This window comes from Macaca thibetana, chromosome 12, assembly GCF_024542745.1.
Source record: "Macaca thibetana thibetana isolate TM-01 chromosome 12, ASM2454274v1, whole genome shotgun sequence".
Taxonomy (NCBI): Eukaryota; Metazoa; Chordata; class Mammalia; order Primates; family Cercopithecidae; genus Macaca; species Macaca thibetana.
This window is the reverse complement of record NC_065589.1, coordinates 126298008-126307486: the sequence shown is the minus strand read 5'-3', so window position 1 is coordinate 126307486 and position 9479 is coordinate 126298008.

Sequence of the window (9479 nt, the reverse complement as noted above, 5' to 3'; positions counted from 1 at the left end):
TGATTTGCCAACTTCTATTTCAACGTCCTTTCCACATGCTTAGGACACAGATGTTATTTAGGAGGAGTAAGTAATCAAGCCCTGACCAGCCCGTAGCATCTCAGAACATATTCAGGAGTCAGGTCGGCTTTCAGGCCCCATGCTCTGTGCATGGGGCACTGGGTTTGGGCCGCGTCGGTGGTCAGCAGGTGTGAAAGCCAAAAGCCTGTGGCATGGAGTTCTACTGAAAGCAGGCAGCCCCACAGAAGGAACGTGCGAGGAACTTTCTAGATGCCCGGGGAGAGGTCCAAGCGGAAGAAAAAAAGGGGACATAAAGAATGATTTGTCGAGTTAACTCTATAGTACTTTCCACTCTCCACAGCTGAAGCTCTGGGAGGGCAGGGCCGTCTGTCTCCTTCACTCCAGCATGCCACGTGCGGGACAGTCACTTCTGAATGCATGAATGAGGCAACCCCTGCGAGACCCACCCGCTGCCCACCAGCCACTGAATGCTGCATGTCACAGCACCGCAGTGTCAGGGCTAAAGTGTTCACCAGAGACCGGACTGCAACACTGCGGGCCAGCATCACCCCAGGGGAGGCCCGAGGCCAACACACACCAGGTCAGGAGGAGCCTCAACTACCCTTGAAAAATAAACAGCAGCTGGATACGGTGGCTCATGCCTGTAATCCCAGCACTTTGGGAGGCTGAAGCAGGTGGATCACCTGAGGTTAGGAGTTCGAGACCAGCCTGGCCAACATGGCGAAACCCTGTCTCTACTAAAAATACAAAAATTAGCCGGGCATGGTGGCAGGTGCCTGTAATCCCACCTATACTCTGGAGGCTGAGGCAGGAGAATCTCTTGAATCCAGGAGGTGGATGTTGCAGGGAGCCGAGATTGCACCATTGCACTCCAGCCTGGGTAACAGAGCAAAACTCCGTCTCAGAAAAAAAAAAAAAAAAGGAAGTAAATAGCATGACCCACTCAGCCTGTCCACACACAAAGGTCAGCTTCATCCAACGGGGATCCCAGGGCACAGGCCTTTGCTCGCACAGCCTGACATTCTAGGGGGAAGCGACAATGAACAAGGAACCCACAAGGACATTTCACGTGCACTTGGTGCCGTGAGGAAAAACAGAGTTAGCTGCTGGAAAACTCCTGGCAGGCAGGCGTGTGAGCCGGGCGGCAGGACATCCTCTCTCAGAAGGGGACGCTGGCAGAGAGAGGCACTCCAGGGGTCAGCCTGCCAGGTCAGAAGCCCAAGGAAGTTTCAAGTGGCCAGAGTAGAGCAAACGAGGCAGAGAAAGAAGCCAGAGCTGGGCTGGCCGCATCGTGGTGAGCCTCGTGCGTCACAGGCCAGGCCTGGCATCTTCCTCCAACTGTGAGGGGACACAAGGGGTGGGCGTAGACGGCCTGCAGCCTGCTTTTCTAGGGTCATGCTGGCTCTGCCGGGAAATAGGCTCCAGTGAGCCCCAGGGTCGAGCCTCTGCGGCCCCTTCACTCACTAGGAATTTTTGGACCCGCGGAGCATCTTCCCACCTGTTCCTGCCTTTCCGGGCTGTTCTTTAACAACCTTGCCGGGGAGTTACTCTGACAGAGAACCCCATTCTTCTCACGCCCCAGCCTAGCAACTCCTGGAAGAGAGTCCAGAATCTCCTAGGTTTCCTTAAAAGGGCAAAACTGGGAAGCCAACACAGCAAAACCATCGCAGGCCACTAACTTCCAGCCATGGAAATGGAGGGAATATGGACTGGCGAGGAAGGGGTGCAGGATCACCGAGGGAAAGACCCGCCTCAGCTGGGCAGGTTCTTCCCAGGGGCCCGCACCCGCAGACTGCACCAGCGCCAGCCGGCAGTAGGAAGCGCCTATACCTGTGAGAGAGGACGGCCACTGGAATTCAGCGCAGTGCTGGATGTGAAATGAGGCTGAGAAGCCAGCAGTGTCCTTAGGAGATTTTTGAAGCCAGGAATGGTGGAGCGGATTGATAATTTGAGCCCCTTGGGAATGCCAGTCTGCCATGGGTCTGATGTTCCCCCACAGTCTTGCTGGTGTGCCGGACTGCACGGCCAATCCGTCTCCAGAGGCCGAGCAGTCTCCAGAGGCCGAGCAGTCTCCAGAGGCCGAGCAGTCTCCATGGCATCTAAGTAGGTCAGGGCGACCACAGCATGACCACCAGCTACCACATGACCACTGCCTGCTGCTAAGTTTGCTACTTAATCAAAAAGTGACAGCCCAGGTCAGGCACAGTGGCTCATGCCTGTAATCCCAGCACTTTGGGAAGCCAAGGTGAGTGGATCACCTGAGGTCAGGAGTTCAAGACCAGCCTGACCAATATGCTGAAACCCCGTCTCTACTAAAAATACAAACATTCGCCACGCATGGTGGCAGGCTGTAGTAGCTGTAGTCCCAGCTACTCGGGAAGCTGAGACAAAATAATTGCTTGAACCTGGAATGCAGAGGTTGTAGTGAGCCGAGATCACGCCACTGCACTCTAGCCTGGATGGCAGAGCAAGACCCGGTCTCAAAAAAGCAAAACAAAAGTGATGGCTCTTGGCCTGGGTTCCTCGGCTGCAGGACAAACCCACTGCCTGCATGACATACATGTGGGCCCATTGCACCGCCTCCGTGGGACTTGGAGACAAGGAATCCAAAAAACTATGCGGATGCTCCGGCTGCTACTCTTCCTATGAGAAATATAATCTTTCATCTTCAGTCCAGGAGGTGGTTTTTCTCTGACAGCATTCATGACACTAACTTGTTAGCAATATTTGAGTCGAATGAAATCTCAGACTCAGACCTCACCAGTCTTGACATTGACCTCTCAATTATATCCTAACTCCATCTTTGTAAAGAGGCCAGAAGATGTTCCTAACACCAAGGCAAATGGGAGGAAGAATATTGGAATCTGTCAGAAGCACAGTAGAAGCTGTTTTCTGGAGGACAGGGTGCAGGTGGGGGGAGCTGTAGGGAGAATGAGGTCCCCAATTTAAATGGAGGTACCAAGAGGCAAATGGCAAAAGCCAAGCCCTGGCACTGCTCTGTCAGAAGCAGGGAAGGCACAAAGACCACAGCGAGCAACTGGATTTGTGGGGACATCACGAGGCTCTGCTTCTGGTTAATTAATTGTGGGACGTAAGGACCAGTGCAGATCCATTAGCCCAATAAGGTTGTACCTGCATAACACAAACAAAAGCAATTAAAACACTGCCCACTAGGTTAAAAGTAGCCTCTGCTGAGCCCCAGATTGGAGGGAGATCTGCAGCTTCCCACTGGAATTGCAGACCTGAGTGAGGCTCCCCTCTCAGTTCATACGACAGTGCACTGCTTAGCTACGTGCAACAGCTAAGCAAGTCTGAGTCTGCTCTTTCCCGACATACAGGAATTGCAGACCTGAGTGAGGCTCCCTTCTCAGTTCATATGACAGTGCACTGCTTAGCTACGTGCAACAGCTAAGCAAGTCTGAGTCTGCTCTTTCCCGACACACAGGAATTGCAGACCTGAGTGAGGCGCCCTTCTCAGTTCATATGACGGTGCACTGCTTAGCTATGTGCAACAGCCAAGCAAGTCTGAGCCTGCTCTTTCCTGATACACAGGAATTGAGTCTGCCGCTCACCCACACCCAGACCTGAGTCTGAATCCCCAACTTATCTTAGATTCACATCTCCCCTTCACTGTCGCTCAAAGCCTGAGTCCTCCACTCACTCACACCTAGAACTAAATTGGCCCTTTAACTACATGCCTGACATCAGCCCGCTGCTCATCTATGCCCCAGAGCTAAGCCACTTCCTAAATGGATGTTTACCAAACAATGTGGTGAGCAGCAGGAGCCAGAAATCAGTGTGAGCGGCATGCCAATCATTTTTGCTCTCCCTCTATTCAGAGTTACCAAGTTGAGACATATGCATTTAGTCCTTTAAAAATACAACTACCTTTGGTGTGCTGGACACTGTTTTAGTCACAAGAAACATAGAGGTGAACAAGTCAATCCCCTGCCCTTACTAGACTAATAATTCTAGTGGGAAATTTAAAAATTAAATTGATTTGCAATGGCCTGCATCACTCTTTCTCAGAATGTTGGCAAGCATTTCATACCGAGGCCAACGGGTGCCAAGTATTTCCATCTTGCACAGCTTTAGACAGTTGCATCCCACCTTCAACCCACGTGAGACAAGCCTAGCGGTTCCTTACAAGCAATAATTTCTTTAGCGATTACAGAAAGAGTTTTGTGGCCTCCTCAGAACCTCAAGCCTGGCCAAATGAGAGGCCCCCAGAGAATCGTAGTGAAGAGTTTGGATTGTCTGCTCTCAGGGCCACTGCATCTCGGTTGGGTTAGGGCTGTTTTGAGACTTCTGGACCCCGTGCTGTCTTAGGAGAAGAGCCCCCAACAGTCCTTGAGAGGGTAGGACAACTGTCCCCTGGATGTGGGGGAGGGCAAGGCAGGAACAATGTAGCAGAATGAGGGAGGAGCTGACACTGCTGGAATCTGGTGGGGCAAGAATTCGGGTGTTTTCCTGGCAGGGTGGTTCATGATAAGGTTTGTGGAGCCCTGAATGGTCTGGGCTCCACCACGTCAACTCCCCACTTCCCAAGAGGGCTGCGTCCTCAGGTGAGAAGACCCTGAGGTGGGGGTTCTATTCTAGGGCCCGGGGTCATGCAGAAGAGCCTCCCAGGAGTTTCCATCCCTGAGTCCCAGAGAGGAGCTGGGACACTTTCCGTGACCAAGAGCTTTGACAAGACAGAAATTGCCCAGAGAGCCAGCCCAGCAAGAAGCCCCTGTCACCTTCTGATCCCTCTCCCGTGCCCCAGCCACGAAGGAGCAAGAAGGGGATGGGCGAGGAGGAGTCAGAGCAAGGGAGAGGCCATAGGCACGCGCACTGCCTGGCCGGCCCATGGACAGGTGGGGAACGGGGTGGGGTTCCATTCACTCTGTGACGTCCAGGGCTCTTCCCTGGTCATAACCTGGCACATGGGGTCCCCTGAGCACATCAGAGCTGCTGAAAACATGCTGTGATGTGAGATGACTGAGGGAATACAGTGTCAAGGGGTGGTTAGTGCTGTGACTCTACCCAAAGCCCACGAAGGCACGCAGTGTGGCCGCACTGAGGGGGCGGAAGGCCAGGCAGAGGCTCTCTGGCAGCGGTGAGCCACCGCAAGTAGGAGGGGAGTGCTCCATGCATCCAGCCCTCTCTCGCCCCCAGCTCCAGGTGCAGATAAGTAATCTTCACCTCATCACCAGCCTGGACCACATCTGGAGCCTAGCTGGCCTCCCAGGCTCGTACCTTGCACTCCCCACACTGCCGTGCCCCTTCCAAAACATACATCTGAGCACACCCCTCCTTCACTCTGCCTCTTCAGAAGCCTTGGTTTCACTTTAGAAGAAAGCCTCTAAGTCACTGGCGAGGCTAACGGGCCCAGGTGCCCAGGGCTGGGCTGACCCCTCTGACCTCCTCACTTCTCTCCCAGTGAAGGAGACATAAGTTTTATTGAGGACTTACATACAGGTGCAATCCAGTGGTGGTGGGCTGGGCAGGACAACCACTAGCAATTGTAAGAAGCATGCAGTTTATGTAGCATTTCCACTCGGCACCCTCCACCTAGCAACCTCCATTTAACCCAAAGCCATATGCTTCGTGGAAAAGGAGTGAATCCTTGGGTTGGCCACTCTTGATTCCTTGGCTGGGAACTCTGAATACATGTTCTTCTTAGACCACAGAATCGTTCTTGGAGTATGTTTCCGTTACTGCTGTCAGGTGTGTCTGCCATACTCTGAATCTCTTTTGTAATTCCTGAGCTGATTTACACATTAATTTTGAGGACGAGAGGGCCCAGATATCTCCAGTCATGTGATAAATGCATCAGAAATTAAAGCCTGAGAGTTAGGTGTTCAAAGGCAGCTCATGGCCTGGCACATTGAGGTGAGCAGAGCGGGTCTGCAGGCTCAGAGTTCCAGTCCCCTGGATTCCCAGGGCAGCCTCCAACATGGGCCCACCAAGCCCTTCTGCAAGACCCCAGAGGTTCATTTCAAAGCAAAAGGACTAGGGACTTCTGGTTTCAGTTCCAACATGTGAAGAGCTTGGCAGTCATCACTCTTGTCCTTATAGCAACAGAAACCTGGAAAACTGAAAATCAGCAACTTTCCTAGGATCCACCATAAAAATGAGGTTGCAAAACAAATTAGATACCTCAAAATCCAAGCAGACAGTTGCCTCCAGAGTCAGAGCTGAGACCTGCTTATCTGGAACAGAAGCTGCGAGGTCATTAACAGGGAGGAACACTTCAATGGTAGTTTTGACAAATTGCTGGAGGCTGAGTGTGGACTAGCATAAGAGGAGAAACTATTGGGGCCACCGAGTTAAGAGTCCCTAAAATGTGTGGCCTTTATATAGATATAAAGGCCAATGTTCTCATGGTGAAGATTCTAGAAGGATTCCCCTCCTGGCCCTGACAGGGGGATGGGAAGAGCAATTATTGTGACATCCGCCCAGGGCCTCCCCCATAGTAAAGGTCTGCTCTTCAGGAGAAAGGACTTTGCCACGACCTTAGCTATGTCGGGGAAGGGAATTCCTCCTCGTCAATCTCCCCTAGGCTTCCTGGATCACCGGAAAGGGAGAAGACATTGGTCCATGAGAGCCATAGCTTCTGGGATGTCGATTGGAAATATCGCAGCCAGTGAAATGTGTAGGGTGCAGAGGAGAAAAAGGCAAACTGTATACCAACTCCTTCAAAGACCAACTCGCCCAAGGAGAATGTCATGACCTGAATAACCCCATATCTAGTAAGTAATTTGAGTCAATTATTAATAACCTCCTAAAATAGTACCAAGGCCACGTGCCCTTACCGGTAAATTCTACCAACATTTATGCAAAAAAATTATTGATTATCATTAATCACAATCTCTTCCAGATAACAGAAGCAGAGGGAGCACTTTCCAAGTCATCTATGAGGCCGGCATTGCCCTAATAACAAAATGAGATGTGACATTACAAAAAAAGATAACTGCAGGGCCGGGCATAGTGGCTCACGCCTGTAATCCCAGCACTTGGGGAGGCTGAGGTAGGTGAATAACCTGAGATCAAGAGTTCGAGACCAGCCTGACCAACAAGGTGGAACCTAGTCTCTACTAAAAATACAAAAATTAGCCAGGTGTGATGGTACACGCCTGTAATCCCAGCTACTCAGAAGGCTGAGGCAGGAGAATCGCTTGAACCCAGAAGGCAGAGGGTTGCAGTGAGCTGAGATCGCGCCACTGCACTCTAGCCTGGATGACAAGAGTGAAACTCCACCTCAAAAAAAAAAAAAAAGATAACTGCAAACCAACGTATCTGATTTATTTGAGCATAAGCACAAATATATCTGAGAAAATATTAGCAAAACAAATCCAACACCGTATAAAAGGAATCATATCCACAACTCACCGAGATTTCTTCTAGGTATCCATGGTTGGCTCAATATTGTTCACCAGTCAGGGTTTTGCTGTTTTTATTGCTAAGGCTGAGCTGGCCCCTGAGGTCCTTGTGCAGAGCCCTCAGTCTGCTGCGCAACTGCTCAAGCGTCCCTCCACTCATGGAGCTTTCACTGGCTCCCTTGCTGAGCAGGCTGCACCATCCCACCCCACAGAGCAAGGCAGCCGCCTGCTGCACCCAGCAACACGGTGGCCCAGGCAGCATGGCTCCCGACACTCTTTTCATGAAGAAGAAACATCAAGAAACTGTCCAGGCTGAGATCCCATTCCCTGCTGAGGGTATAAAGGGAGATCCCTTGGCACACATGCTGTAGAATCACAGTCATGCTATCAGCACCTGCTCGTGGAGCCGCTGGAGAGCCGTGCCCTGACAGCATCCACCATCCCTGCAACATCAGGACCCACAGCTTCCCTGAACAGATGTGCAGTGTGAGTGTGGAGGGTCGAGCTCACACGGCTGGAAAGTAGGGAATATCAGCTCTGACTCAGTTTCCCCTGCCCTGGCCCACTTCATACCACCCGCACGCTTCACATCTGCTAGCCTTGACTGGCATCTTCCCCAGTGGCCTCTGGTGCCCCATGCTGGACACTTATCCCAGCACAGTGCCCTAAGCCTCACAGACGCTAGACGGGGATGGGTCAGGTTTAATTTATCTGTGGCAAAGCCTAGCAGTGAAAACATTACTTTTCTACAACACACCGTCAAGGAGGCCATGGAGGCGCCAACCAATTGCCTTGATGCATGACACCCTCGGAGACCCTCCCAAGCCTCCCCTGGCTGGGATCAGCCTCCCTGTCCTGGGCAGGGCTCTAATCCAGCACTTGAGCTCTGTACTCCACAGGGCAGCAGCCCTGTGGCCAGAGCTGTCCGGGCACAAGGTCCTGTTATAACCACTCAGTCCCACCCTGGATGGGGAGGATTGTTGCTGGCTAGCTTTGCCTGTGAGGCCCACAGAGAAATCCCGGTAGAAACGAATGGATGAGAAGCCGGGTGTGATGGCTCATGCCCATAATAACAGCACTTTGGGAGGCCGAGGCGGGTGGATCACTGAAGGTCAGAAGTTCAAGACCAGCCTGGCCAACATTGTGAAACCCCGTCTCTAGTGAAAATACAAAAAAATTAGCGGGGCATGGTGGTGTGCACCTGTAATCTCAGCTACTTGGGAGACTGAGGCAGGAGAATCGCTTGAACCCAGGAGGCGGAGGTTGCAGTGAGCTGAGATCGCATCACTGCACTCCAGCCTGGGCAACGAAGCGAGACTCCATCTCAAAAAAAAAAAAGGAAAAGAAAGAAAGAAATTAATGGGTCAGGACATGCGGGTGGGGGCAGAAACATCTCTGCTTGCCCAGCACAGTTGCACTCAGCTTCAAGGAAGCTTCCCCACGTCTAGAGGAAGTGGTTACGGCTTTCTAGTTACCATTTAACATGACTTCTAACCACTTGTGTTTCTTCTGTCTTCCCCCCTCCCTTTCCCACAGACATTTTATTTCTGTACAGTCACCAAACTTTTCTAATTATAGCCAATGGGAAAGAAACCACATCCCACAGCTAGAGACACATTTTGTTTGTGATTAATTAGAACTAATTGATTGGATACCTTTCCTAATGTGTGGTTTTATGGTCAGGTTGAAATTTAAACCCAGTCCACCCAGGAGCACTCTCTGGATTCAGGGAGGGTTTGGCTCAGAGGGGCCCCATCAATGAGGGCGTCATAGCACCCAGGCTGCAGTGACAAGTCTGTGTCCTACCTGGGCACCCACCTGCCTGTCCCCCCTCACGGCAGGGGAAGGAGCCCCAGGATGGGGTTGGCACAGCTCAACTCAGTTCTGCCTGTCATTTAGCAGACTTTCTGGCCCAGGCACTCTGCAAGGTCTGGGGTTACAGTGGTGAACACGCCCTCCATGGGTCTAGTCTGATCCAGGCGACAGCAAAGCGAGCCAGCAAGTATAAAAGTATGTTTGGGGGCTGCAGCTGGTGGGAAGGTCCACAGAGCCTTAGGCCATCAGGGGCTGGCCCATCTCAGCACTGCCCACATG